The sequence below is a fragment of the Strix uralensis genome, chromosome 2 (assembly GCF_047716275.1).
Source record: "Strix uralensis isolate ZFMK-TIS-50842 chromosome 2, bStrUra1, whole genome shotgun sequence".
NCBI lineage: Eukaryota > Metazoa > Chordata > Aves > Strigiformes > Strigidae > Strix > Strix uralensis.
This window is the reverse complement of record NC_133973.1, coordinates 62,501,329-62,515,696: the sequence shown is the minus strand read 5'-3', so window position 1 is coordinate 62,515,696 and position 14,368 is coordinate 62,501,329. Positions and strand designations below refer to the sequence as shown.

Genomic DNA, 14,368 nt, shown 5'->3' with positions numbered 1-14,368 from the left:
CTAAAGTATAAAAGTTGAATTCCATGTTTAAACAGGGACTTTAAATAGATATTCACAGCTAATTGAAAATAAGTTTTAAATCTGCAGTCATCCGTGCTCCAGAAAAGGTGAATTTTTGACAGCAGGGATTTTTCCCCAGAGTCACTGCAGATATGATTAACTTTACACTGCAATCTTCCTAGTAAAATATGGGAGAAGGTATTCACATATCAGTCTGTAGAGATACAAGTACAGAGATTCCTGGATGGAGACTGTTAAAGCACTTCTCCCTGATCTGTGTGTGCATCTGGTTGTATCTTTTTCTTTTGTTTTTTAACTTGTAAAAGTTTTGTGCTTTTTATCTGTGCTTACCTCATTGGGTACTCGATGCATGCTAATGATGTGCTCACTGCAGAAATAGATTGTGGTGGTGATACTAGTTCAGTTAGAAAGCAGTTCCTTTGTATATGCCATCTAACATTTGAAAACAGGTAAACAGATAATAAATTCCCAAACTTGGCTTTAAACTGGTCAGAAATGAGTCTTCCAACTAGGGATGTTCTAGGCTAACTCTCATGATGTGTAAATGTTTGCGAAGAACATGACAGACTGTATCAATATAATTTTCTTTGGAATATTTTGAGTTAAATGGTGAAACTTTAAAGAATTGAAGCTTTTGGTTTACACTTAATTATTTATTGTGCAATTATTATTAATTTATTGTGCAATTTACAGTTTAAAAAAAATCTTGTACCCCAATTGGATCTGAGTTGCCTAGTAATCTTTTTGATGTAGTATCTAAGTCATAGCGAAGCTGTCCTTGGGTATTTTCACAATTTTTACCAATCACATCCTCAAATACTAACATGCAGAAGCTTTGTGTCTGTGCCCCAATTGCTAGGAAGTTACCCACTTTCTTTTGTTGTATCTAATAGTCATGCATAAAATGCATGCATTTAAGTCCTCCACATACCAGGCTGCACTTACATAACTGGGACAGATTTTTTTTTTTAAATTCCAAAAAGCAGCCTGAAACTTTTTATGACAAAATATGTGCTTCAGTCATTCTAATAGGGACAAAAAAAGAGTTTTACTGACTGAAGCATGAGTGAGAACTCTGTAGCTGAATATCTTCTCCTAAATGCTGGCTTTTAAGTGTTTAGGCTTTATTCATACAGCATTCAGCTTTCTGTGCATATTTAAATTAGCATTGCTGATAATATCTTCTAGAAGGTGTCAATTCCCCAGGCTTTTTTTCTAAAGATTTAATAGAAGCTGCTGTGAAATTAATCTCTTAAGACCTTGTAGCAGCCCAGGTGCCTGCCTGAGTAGTTTCAAAACTCTAGGATTTTTGCTCTCAAGTTCTTGTTGTCTCCTTTGGACCTTTGTGCCATTTCTTTTTTGAATTAATGAGTAAGCCTTCTGAATCCATAAGGGTGACATAGGTCTTTGGAGGTCTGCAGGAGCGGCTCTTCCAAGGCATGTTTAAACCTGATCTAAACCACTTAATTTCTAGTCAAACAGTATTAAAAGCTATGAATAAGTGCCGATTGTAAGTATTGTCTCTAGCATGCATGGACTTGAGTGGTATGGTGCAAGCGGGCTGTAGCACTTAATTGTGTGCTGTAGTACTGCGTTCTTGCTGCAGTGTATGTTGGAAGGCAGCTTTGTGGTGGTTCACCCTGTTCCCTGGACACTGCAGAGCTCACACTATGAGCTATAGCAATTTGCTGAGGGTAACAATGCCAGCCCAGAAGTTTTCCTTAGAGCTATCCAGTCTGAGCTCTGTCTCTCAACACAGCCATCTATGTATGGCAAAATTTTACAAGCATCAAACCCGGTAAAAGCAGGATGTACAGGAGGCTTCGCTGAATGGCTGGGAGTCGCGGTGTGTTAACAGACCAGACATTAATATCTTGGTGTCCAGTTTGATAGAAGAATGCTTTTTACTGCTTTCATCTCTTCAGAATGCCTGGTTGCCGTAAGACTGTTGCTGGTAACGTTTTGGTCGTGCAGTCTTCCTGAAGCATATGTAGTCATCACTGGTTCTGAGTGAGAGAGAAGAAAAATAGGGGGAAGTGAGAGAAGCTTTTAAAAAAGCTCTAAAGTTTTCTGAGTACGCAAAGAAAAATGTGCGACTGCTCATTCCTTTATTTTTTTTATGCATCTAGGATAATCCCCAGCTATATACAATTTCATGGCTAGAGTATCTGAGTATCTTCCCAGAATGTATTCAGCAATGTGACCAGCATCTGTCAAGTACAAGTCAGCCTCTTTTCAGTTGCACAAGGCTTTAAAATTGCCAATGTTGTCAAGGGTCTAAGAGATCTTCCAAATACATGTGGATTTCCCTCGCATCCTTCTATTAAAATGGCTATAGAAAGTTTGTCCTTAAAAGCATCAGATAAAGTTAATAGGAAATTACAGTAAGGTTAAGAGGCTCTTAAACAGCGATTAAATGAGTGTGTGTTTGATGTTCCCAAACTGCAAAGGCTAAAAGCAACATGCTGTTACAGATTCTACCCAAATGATGAGGCTAAATTTAAGGCTAGGCGCCTCTGCAGTACTGGGAGCTCAAAGGACTCTGTCTGGATGACAGTGGTACGTATCTTTGCTTTTCCACCTTCATTTTATCACAAGCATTGTGGTGATGAAGTCCCAGTTCATAGTCATGTGAAAGTCTCCACTTCCATTTTTAGGTACCTTTTGTCCTTGTGGTAGTGAAGAAAACTTGAAAATTGTTTTTGCTGTTTGAGCCATTAAACTCAATGTCTCAAAAATAAAAAAAATTGAAACAAACTTTTGAAGGGGTGGGGGAGGGTGGAGTGACTGTTGACTTGTGATTTCTCAGCACTGAAGGGAGCAGCAGCCTTACTTCCCCCTGCTTACTGGATGCTGACTGCTGTAGGGGAGATTTCCCCCCAACTGCACATATGGCAGTGTAGAGGCAGATAACTTTCAACTCTTTTAGGCAAGATACACAATTTGTTTCCCCACTAATACAAGTGTAAGATGCATTCTTTGATCCTTTTTTATTAGGTAGGTACTTGCATGCATTTAAGGTACAGAGCGGTAATACTGATAGGTTTTGAAAGCTGCTGGCGGTCCTCTCCATTCTGTGTTAGTGTCTTAGAAGGAGAAAGATAAATTGAAGATCTCCCTGAGCACAAAACTTTGAACTTGTCAGATCCTGGGAAGTGAAGCTGGCACACTTTGCTCTAAAGAGTAAATGTTTCATGATTGTGGAAGTACTTTTTTTTTTTTTGTCTGAATGCGCTGATCGTTTTATGAGGGGAGACCTTCCCCCCCTTTTCTGAAGTCCCTCCATAAAAACCACTTCAGGGGCTTTTTTTTAAAGGGTTCTGGAGATTAAATGGAAGGGCTGTGCTATGACCTGAGGGCATCTTTTGATAGCTGCCCCAACAGGTGCTAAAGGATTGGATTCAGTGTTAGAGGTAAAGACAATCTTTTGAAGCTCTGAGTGCTTTTTGCTTCTATTTCTAGTAGTGAGTATCAGAAACATTTTTAGTCACAAGAGGGTTTAAAGACAGCTAGCCATCCCTAGATGAGATTCTGCTTTGCATTTTTTCCACAGAAGAATAAAAGTTATTCCACAGCAATAATTAGCTCTCTTGTTTGCAGGTGGGTGTTTGTGCTTCATGATAACACTTCAACAATTTTGCTCATTGTGAAAGGAAAATAAGGGAGTTGAGCTTTTATGTCTCTTGCCAGTAGCTGCCAATGCTTGCTCTGGTTTCAAGGACGTTGTATCAAGGTTTCATCAATGGTATCTGATCTACCAATGAAGCGAGTTTTATGCAGCATCTGCACATTTCAAAGGAAGGTGGTATACCAGGCTTTGGTATCTGTCTATTTCTTTTATCAGAATCAACTAGAATCACTGCCCATGGAGGCTTCTGCATGCAGGCTGGGAATGCTGCAAAGACTTGGAGCTAAGGGATATGAATTAACCTCCTGGGCCTTTCCAATTCTTATTTCCCCCTGCTACTCCTCCATGACTCTATGGCGTGTTTGTTATCTTTTACTTCTCTGTCATCTAATCAGAGATAGCAGATTTTGTAGAAAAAAATGCTTTCCTGTTGAAATTCACCAAAATACTTCCAGGTATTTCAAGTAGAGATACTACTTTTGTGGCTCTAGTCCATGTTTAACTCTGCATGACCCTGCTCCTCAGATGTTAAACGTTACTTGAGTGTAACTTTCTTGATAGCCCGATATACTATGGGCAGCCCTTGTACGGCTGAATAATGACTCCGTTCAGCTTTGGTATACATGTATACATTATTTTATCCTGACCGTATCTCTTATACTTCTAGTTTCCAGAGCATTCCTCCCTTGGGAAGACTTCATGTTTGTGCTATATTTTATCAACATGTTAACATCTGGCTTTGTAAATTCCTTATATTCTCTAGGTGCATAAGAGCATCTGTAGTTCATCCTTTCTCAAGAAAATGTGGAAACTGTTGCATATGTCTTTAAAAAGAACAACAGTCTACAACCTGCTCCCTATTTATTCATCTTGTTTGGTGTTCCTATAGAAGTGCATGGCAAATGTAAATGCAATTCTGTATAAATTCCTATCAAACGGTAAGATAATTTGCTAGAAGTTACACAGGATGAGATAAAAAAATTTATTTGCACGTAAAAGCATTTATTGAAATTAGTAGCCTCACCACTTTCTGCCATAGGTTTCCTGTGTCACCCATCTTTTGGCCCTGAGCCCACCATGTACAGCTGTGGATTTACTAGAGGTAGAACTAGAGGTTTGGCTGTTGTCTTCTCCTGACATGTGAGCCAGTGCAGGGGGGTGTGTGCGATTCCAGGCATGGGAAATGAAGATAGCTGTGCAACACCTTTCCCGGGCTGGGCTGCATCTGTTCCTGATGAAGTCATGCGTACATAAAATAATCTGGCAGGAAACTTCTCAGAGGAATGTTTCCTCACTGATGGGAATATGCATTCTTCGTTGTCCTTCAGAATGAGGGATACTTTAAACACTATATATATCTACATTCTACTAAGCCATAGACACAAAAAAATAGAAATTATTTTAAAATCCAAATGAAGATATTGGTACTTGAAAATGGTTTCTGTTCAGTTTAACTCAGTTGGACTTTAAATTCCCTTCATGACTAGAAAACAGGTCTTTTTCTATAGTGCATGGACTTGTTTTTATCACTCTGAATTTTCTTCATTTTGGACTTCAAATCTTTTGTCAAAAATCAGTGTTGCCTGCCCTGCTGCCTGGACCACCTGGTTTGATATAGAGGATTCCACAAGTGGTGGGGGGAGTATTCTTGGTATTTCACTTGATGTTGTGGTTTTCTGAAGCTGCTCAGAGTGTTTTCCTGGCAAGTATATATTAATGAACAGAAGGCAAATGAGATGATCGCTGGTGCATGAAGGAAGTCATATGTGTCAGCATCGCTGTTTGGTTGTGGTCTAACTGCATTTGTAGAAAGCTACATTTTCATATTACACACAGGAATATTAACCAGCTATTCAAAAGAAAAATTTTTTTTTTTTTTTTTTTTTTTTTGCAGTAGGTAGTAGACTCATGGAATTCCTTGCCAGCAGTGATTTACAGTCAGAAGCCTACACGGATTCAGTGAGAGCTGACTTGGACAAGTACTTGGAGAAGTGATCTGTTGAGGGGTACTAAACAGACATGCCACATCCTGCTTGGGAAATCCAAGCAAGAAGTAGCAGAGTACTTGGGGGAACTATCTTACTGTGGATGCCCACTCGGGCAAGGATGAGGTCAATGTGGGGGGCCAGTGGCTTGGTAGAGCCGGTGGGAGGCTGTTGAGCTAGATGGAACATTCAGCCTGAAACAGTGCTTCCTTTCTTGAGATTACATTTCACCTCGTTCCACCTGCTGTCCAGAAACACTGTGGAAGTGCAGCTCAGGCATGCCAAACTATCCCTGCCATGCTTGCTGCTCATCTCTTCATCCCTTTTCCTTTGTACTCCTCGTTATTATATTCTTGCTGTTTCTCCTTTATGCCTGGCCTAGAGCAAAGTGCTGTATCCCTGATTTGAGACCCCAAGCTTGATTTCCTTCTCTGCCGCATTTCCATGCCTCAGTTAGTGTGCACGGAGAAGAGGGCTGTGGCAGCCAAGGGGGGTTCTCCAGGTAAATCCCTTTGCAGCAGTCCTTCTGCTAAGGCAGGCGAAAGGGGTTTCCAGTGCGTCTGGTGCAAGTGATAGTTGGTAACAGCAGTATGGGAAATGTGCGTGGGTGTGAGGCCTAATGACAGAGGAGCTTTGCCAAATTTTTGCTGTTGTTTCCTTTATTCTAATGCTGCCTACCTTGCTTTCGCTTTAATGGGAACTCTGTCAGGGGCCGAACGATTAACACCAATCGCTGGCTAGACGCTGCCCTCCTCATTTTACAAGTTATGTAAAACGTTCTCCGTTTAGTACTGGACTGGGTGGTGATCAGCTTGCGGTGCCCTCAGAACCTGCTGGAAGGCAGGGGGGACGTGGCGAGGCGCTTGGCTACCTCTGCCCCCGCCGCCGGTCGCCCAGCCCAAGGCCGGGTCTCGGCAGCCGGTGGCAGCGGCGACACGGGCCAGGCGCTGCCCGTTGCTCGTCACCTGCGCCGGGCACCTCGACGGGAGAAGTCACACCTGAGGGCGGCGGGGGCCGCCTCTCGCCCGGTCCCGGGCGGGGTTGGCTCCCCTCAGCCCTGACGCCCGCCGGCGGGGCTGGGACCGGGGCTGAGGCCGAGGCCTTCCCCTCGGGCCGCTTCCCGCCCTCTCCCCGGGGCGGGGGCCGGCTCTGCCGGCGCAGCTGGCAGGAAGGCCCGGCCCGGGCAGGGAGGGAAGGGAAGGGGAAGAGGCGGGGCCTGGAGCCCAGCAGTGTCAATAATACAATAGGGCTCTTGTGCGGCCGCCGCCGCCGGAGGAGGAGGAGTGGGGCGGGCGGGGGGCCTGGGCCTGACTGCGGGCGCGCCGAGCAGCCGGCACGCAGGGCGGGAGCCGCCGCCGGCCACGGGCCCGGGCGGGCGGGCGGAGGCGATGCGCGCCGGCGCGGGACGGCACCAGCAGCCGCCGCAGGAGCAGCAGCCGCCGCCGCGGCGGGAGCGCCAGCCCTGACGGCCGCGGCCGCCCACGCCGGCGAGCAGGGGAGGAGGAGGCGGCGGCGGAGGAGGCGGCGGCGCGCCGGGCCGGGCCGGGCCGTGCCGCGCCGCGCCGGCGGCGGGAGGTGAGCGCGGCCCGGGCTGCCCGCATGGAGGCGGGGCGGGGGGCGGGCGCCGGGCCGCCGGGGCCGCCGCGCCGGGCCTGTGAGCGGGGGAGGCGCCGGGCCTGCGACGGGCGGGAGGCGGCGGCGGCGTTTGGCGCCAAGGCCGGGCAGGAGGAGGAGGAGGAGGAAGCATCGGCGAGCGGGGGGAGGCGGCGGCTCCTGCGGGTACGTGGGGCGCCGGGGGGGGAGCGCGGAGCCGGGCCGGGGGTGGCGGCGGCCGAGTCGGGCCGTGTCGTGCCGGGCGGGCAGCGTTCCCTCCGTCCGGCGTGGGCGCTGCGGCCCCGGCCGCGTCCGGAGGGAAAAGTTGCGGAGCCCCGCTGGAGTCGGGCCGCCGCTCCGCCCCCGCGCTCGCCGGGCTGTGCCCGCGGGGGGCGGCAGGGGCTGGGCGGCGGCGGCGGCCCCCGGCGAAGCGCCCTTTTGTTCGCCGCAGCCCGGAGAGGCGGCGACCCGCCGGTCCCCGAGCCGGCGGGGCCCTGCGGAGCGCGGCTGGGCGTGGCGGGCGGGCGGACAGACAGACAGCCGGGCAGACAGACAGCCGGGCGCTTGTCCGCTGCCGAGCACCGCTCCGCCAGCATGTCGAGGAACTTGCTAGAACTGAGTTTGACAATGAAGCGCTAGCGCAGCCCTCCCGCCGTGCCACCAAGGTAAGTTTTATCCCGGGCAGCGGTGGGGGAGAGCGGCCCGGTGCCAGCGGGGGCAGGGACGGGGAGGTCCTGGCTTGGGTTCTCCAAACCTTCCTCCCTCGCACCGTGTTCGCTTAATGTCGCTCCTCTTTCTGCAAAGGCACCGATTCGTTTCAGGGACGTACGGCGACCGGTGTGATCAGCGGCCGGGGATGTAGCAAAAGTAGCACTTGCAGATAATTCTGTGATGATTGATGGGAGCGCTGGGCACAGCGCACCTTAAAATACACCTTAATGGGAAGTATAAATGCTGCTTTTTCCTGTTTTTTAACTACAGTTATTTTATGAAGAGCATTTATAGTTATTTGGAGTTCAGCTATTGCTCACAAATTGTTATAATGAGTTGCTATGTACTTTAATTAAAATATCGTTAAATTAGCACTGTACTTTAAAGCTGTATGTTTTTTCACGTTAAGAAGAAGGGGATGCTGGAGATGGCATCCAGTCTTGATTAGAAATCCTGTGATTAAAATACACTACAAACTTGAAAGCTGTTGTGTCTGTCTGTTAATGCAAAAGAGCCTTTGCACTAAAACTGAAAGATGTAGAGAACTGTATTTTGTCTTGATGCGTGAGAAATGTTTTATCTGCAGCCAACTTTTTACGTCATGTTGGTGCTTGTTGTGGGCTGTTCTGTAGAGCATCTCGAGCACACCTGCTCATCTCTATGAAGCGAAACCGTATCTTAGCGATGGTTAGAGCTAACCTGAAAATTCGAGAGCCGGATGGGTTTAGAGAGGAAAGGGTGACCTGGATGAAGGCACGTTAGCATACCTTTCAAGCCTGCCACAGAGTTCCTTAGCAGGATGTCAGAAAAGCCTTCACCTGCTCTTATGGAAGGGAGAAAATGCATGAGAAAATGCAATTTGAAGTCGCTTTAGTTAAGAAAGTGCCTTTTCAAATTAAAATTAGTGCTTTTAGGATCCAAAGTTTTGTTGGTTTTGTTTTTTTTTTAAACTGAACTTCTGACCTCTTCCCAGACTAGACCTGACATGCTCTGTTTTTACTGCCAGAGAAGAGCAGAAGGAAGCTCTCTTCTGCAAAAGTTGGGCTTTAAATGCGGTAAAAGTAATCAAAATAATGAGAGCTGTTTCTATTACCTGTCCTTCATTTGATGTTTCCTCTTTCTACTTTCCTTCTACAGAACAGGCCTCCCTCCCTCCCCCAGCAGAAAAGATTCCCAAGTTGGGTCAGTCAGCGGAACTGTGTGGGTTGGTTTGTTTGTTTTTTTATTTGTGTTATGTACGTGTAGCAGGTACCCGCAAAGATTTGCTATAGAGCTGAAGCAGGAACATATGCAGTGGCATTTATTGGCAGGGATGCATGTTCATTTGGGATCTCGTTAAAATAATGAAAATCCACTGCAAATGTAAAAGCCTGGGCTAGAGGATCTCAGTGTAGCTTTAGAATAAACCCAGCTTTTTCCTTCTCTGTGGGTCTGTGTACTTCCTGTGGCAGAAAATCGGGAAGTTTGTATCTGGGATTTAGTGGGATAGCGAGATTGTTGTGGGTTTTTTGCTTTGGTTTTTAAAATACATGTAGTTTTCATAGAGCTGGGTGGTTTGCTTATGGAGGAGAATTTACAAAGGCTGCTTGGCTATAATTGAGTATTATTTTTACCTGTACAACTTTATATATGTACAGGCAGGCAGACACACATGCATGTGGTCACTGTAGTAGCTACAACATGCTGAGTGCTGTAAAGCATTTATCCCAAAGATCTTGCTGCAGCTGGCCTGTGGGGTGTCTTGACTGGTGACCTGAACTCTTGGCTGGCGTGACGGCAGGTGTCCAGGGCCATGGTGAAAATGGCTGGATTTGTTAGACCTGCTGGTGAGAAGTGTACAATCTGCCTTGAGGTTGAGTTTGAAATTGATACCCCTACTGTGCTCCCCATGGTCTTCTTAGGTAGCCTATTTCAATCTTTGAAATTAATTTCTGACCATCATGCCCCAGAGGATGAGTGGGATGGCATGGTGTCTGTACATTTTTGGTTAGCTAGGTGAGACCTGGGATGTATCTGGGGTAGGAACATGCTCCCATTTTTGTAGTGCACCCATTTTTGTCTTTTATGATCCATGGATGAAAGTGTTGTATAAAGCCCTGTTTCCATGGTGTATCTTTTTCCTTTAGTCCCTAGAAGTCTCCTTTAGAAATTGATATATGGTTTTGGGGGCTCTTACCTGAATAGGTTTGTTAGTGTAGCATTGTGCCTACTCCTCAGAAAACGCAGGGCAATTTAATAACACAGAATGTTGTATTCAACTGAAATTTTAAAGTTAATATTTTGTTAAGCATGGGTATCATTTTTTCGATGTATTTTATAACCAAAAACTTGCTGTTTGTTGCTTTTCGTTGGTGATCTCTTGCTTTATAAACAGAAATGGACTTAGTCAAAACTTGCTGTTTGATCGTGCCAGCTTAATCTCTCCTCACTCCCACAATTTTTGCAGGAGCTACAGCTAAGGGGACTCGGGAGCTTTCACATTTCTGGAGAGGGGAACCCTTCCTCTGAAATCGTGTGGCATTTCTCTTTTCTGAAGATTTGAAGTGCTTACAACACTTGAGGCTTCATGTAATTGGAGACATAAATGCAATTTTGACATACTTTACTTAAAATGGAAACTAACAAGTTAATAATAGCTCTTATCGGGCATATTTATGTAATGGAAGCCAACAGATGCTATTTGCATCTTGAAGAGCTGATGTATAAAATGTTATGTCAGGGCCCTGGCGGAGGCTGGGTCAGGTGGGAGTGGGAGATGCCGGAGATCTGTAGGGCTTGATGGCACCTCTGAAAAGTGAGATAACTATATGAAATGTTGCATTTTAGCACACAGCTGATTTTAGCTTAATGCTGCTATTTAAAATAAAAAGAGTGGGAGAGGTGATTTCTTTTATATTTATCCATGTTAAATGATCAATTACACTGTCACTTTAAAATTACTTTTCTTTATACTATCTTCTAGCTAAAACTGCACATCTGATGTTCAGAACCCCTAAAAATTGTGTTCATAGATACTATTTTTATTGATGCTTCAGCTTGTTTCAGCTATAAGATGGTATCTGGCAAAGAAGTTCTAGAAGTGTAACGTGACAGCCTGGGTGTTGACTTCTGTGGAGAGATGTCTGTGCAATTACTAACCACCTCCCTGTTTCCCTGGGTTGTTCACTCTTTCATATTTATTTACTTCCAAGCAACCCTTCTCTAGATGGCATCTGAACTTTTCCAACATTTCAGATCTTATTTCAGTGTGTAGGAGACCAAGAATTTGGGGATTAGAGCAGTCTGGGACGTGTGATCTTGGGCCTAACGAAAGCTCCTGCATTTGTAGAGCTATAATACAAGCTTTACTTGGATTTAAAAAAGTGGAAGAGGCCCTGAGCTGTGAGCATGGCTGCGGAGGCTCCACTGGCATTTGTTAAGTCGCCCTGTTCAGAGGAGCACGAGAAGGTGGGAGGATAGGCTTGTGACTGCTGATGCTATTTGTTATAACTTTCTCCTGGATTAAATGCTGGGATGCTTGCCTTAGCTTGTTAAACTTTGAAAACTTTGGAGTGCTTTCCTTCTTTAAAGTACACCTGTTACAGCATTAGATTACAGAGCTGTGTTTCTTGCTTATTGAATTGAATGCTGAACATAACATATCATGTCGTTAATGCCTCCTTGTGTTTTAATAGAGCTGTAGGGAGATGTTAAAAAACAGGTTCATACACATACCTGACTGGTTGCTAAAATGAATATGCTTGTCACACAGTCTTGAGGGAATTACGTATTATTTTCTTAATCTACTGTCCAGGGCTTTCCGCCCTGCCCTTTTCTTTTTCCTTCCCCCCCCCCCCCCAAAAAAAAAAAATTCTTGCTTGAATGTTTTCTGAGGGCCTGTCATATCTGCAAAAAGCTCCTGTCTCTGTGGTGGCCTTTGCTCAGGCTCTTGGTCGCGTCCTAGAGAGCAGTTTCATTCTAGTGTGAGTGGTTTGATGCACAGCAAGTCCAGCAGCTTCCAAGGGTTTGCACTGTGCAGTGGGTGAGTAGACACTGGGATGCTCCAGAGGAAGGGGTGGTACCTCGCTTTCTGCTGTGCAAGCTGAAACAACTGACCAGGAGCGTTTATTGCAAATAGTTAATTCTGTGTGACTCTGTTATGAAGTGTTTTCCAAGCTGTGTTTTAAATTTACAGGTAGTTCTTGTTTTGGAATATGCTGTTGGGTAGATGATCAAGTAGTGGGAGGAAGACTTCTGCATAGGACATGCCTGTGTGCTAAATAGCTTTTAATTGTGGTACATAGGTTATCATATAATACTGGATGACTGAAATTCTTTAAGTATGCAAATAAATGCCGTTTCTGCTACAAATGTTAGACAAAAGTTTTTCTCCTAAAGATATTTTGGTTGTTAGATTGATGCAGTTTGGGTGTTAGGTTGATAACACTGCTAGGTTGATGCAGTCACATGGGTGTTCACGAGCACTTGAAAATCATAACTAAACGCTGAGCTTTCATTCATACCACTTCAAAAATGTGAGCATTGGTTTAACAGACCAGACAACTTTTAAATAATGCTTGCTTTAAAGAGTGTGACGATATTGAGAAAATTATTATTTTTAACGCACAAATATTTAAATCTTTCCTACCTATCAAGTATAGCAGAATAAAATGGCAGTATTTTCTTTCTGCTGCCGTATAGAAAATCCTACATCTTGAACCGCTGGATACAAAAATGTATAGGAGATGTGTATCCTGTCAAGGGAGGGGAAAAAATGTCCGTAGTGGGATTACTTGTGGTTTTTAATTCTTTATTGTTCTGCTTTTAACTGCTTGTATTACTTTAATATTCTTCCAGTGTTAATTTGCAGGTTTTGATATCAAAGTGGCTGTAGAGGACTCATAGTTTGAAATAGTGCCATGTCCCACCCAGGTTTTGGCTTTAATGAAGAAAAAAATCCCCAAAAACCTTATGGAGCTAGAATATGCAGTATGCAAGCGAGTTAGAGGCACACAAGAAAATGGTAGGCTCAGCAGTTATCTGGTGAGGAGGAGCCTCAGCAGAAGGAGAGGTAGGAGTAATACCTCTCCCACTGTTATGAGTACTTGCAAAGGAAAAGGAATAACAAACCATGCTCCTGTTCCTGCTTTCATGCAGATAGGCTCTTTTCCCAGCAGATGACTGACTGAAATAGTGATAACAGGTGATTACTCCGCAGTGCAGTGTAAACCTTGTTAAACCTTGTTTGATAGGAAGGAGAAGAAATGCTCATTCAAGCACAGAAAATAGTTTTTTATGTTTTTTCAAGAACCGCTGACCGGTGGTTTGACGAGGGAAAGGTTACCGGTCATCAGCATTGCTACGCTTTGATAGCATTAACCTTGTTTGGTGGAGTTGTAGCAACTCTTCAACTTCAGCTTAATTCGAGAGCAGTTGTGTTCTTTTACAAAAATCAAATTGACTGTCATTTAAGCAACTGAAAGGCAGATACTTAAACCTGATAATGAAGTTGCAGTCTTCCTTATGTTAACAACATAATCATTTCCAGCGTAGCATGAAATGAGCGATCTTAAGAAGTAAGTGAAGCATTTTGCCTGACAAATTTGAACTTGCAGCTCTGCAACAGAATGTGCGAAGAGTGAGGGAGGAACCAAAAGGTTGATCTTCATACAAAGTGCTTGTTTAAGAGCAACAATACTCTTATGGCTGTTGGCATACATAGGAAGTAAAATTCACTCCTGCTTAATGATATTGATTCTTCTATGGAAATTATTTTTGCAAAACATTTTGTCCGCATCGCAGAAATTAATTTTCTGCACTTTCTTTGGTTAGTACTTCTTTACTTTTTTGGGCAAAAAAAGAAAATGAAAAGATTAAAAAAAAACCAGTGGGATGAAATAATTCCAGATTTTTATATAAATAGAAATAATGCAAGATGGTTTTGTGTGCTCTTTGCAACTGATATCCATCAATTTAGGTGGTTTTGTTTTGGTTTTTGTTGGTTTTGTATTTTTTAAGATTCATACTGTAGTTTCCCAGTGGCATTTTGTGAAAATTTCAAAAGCCTTTCTTTTTTCAGGTATTTTTCAGATGTTTTAAGTATGTTGAAGTTGGTAGTAAGCATATTTTTGATCAAAACACATTTTTATACAGCTAGCACACAAAGAGTTTACTTACAGTGGCAATTGAATGAGACTTTGTCAGTAACTAGTAGGCTACTTACATGTGTGCTTCTGCAATTTTGATGGAGATCTGACTTGCTCTTACTGGATCTATATGCCTATACAGAGGTGAAATAGCTGTGTTAACAACTGTTGTCAAATATAAAGACTCTGGTCTGAGCTCAATGAAGGCAGAGGTGGTTAAAAATTTCTTTATGTATCAGTACCTCATGTATTCTGTCTTCTGTTGCTTAAAACTGAATATATATGGTTTTTTGCTGGATATGACG

General features: G+C 44.2%; 1 protein-coding gene across 6 annotated transcripts in view; it reads left to right on the top strand.

Annotated features, from left to right (window-relative positions):
- The first annotated feature begins 7,102 nt into the window (after positions 1–7,102).
- JADE3 (jade family PHD finger 3) overlaps positions 7,103–14,368 on the top strand; it is a 66,876-nt gene continuing 59,610 nt past the window's right edge. Inside the window, exon 1 of one of the 6 annotated variants that reach the window (XM_074858953.1) lies at positions 7,103–7,209. The gene's annotated coding sequence lies outside the window, so the exon portion shown is untranslated. Of the gene's footprint in view, positions 7,210–7,326; positions 7,414–7,535; positions 7,893–9,081; positions 9,139–14,368 lie in introns of those variants that run through there. The other 5 variants (XM_074858952.1, XM_074858949.1, XM_074858954.1 and 2 more) reach the window with 5 other exon arrangements.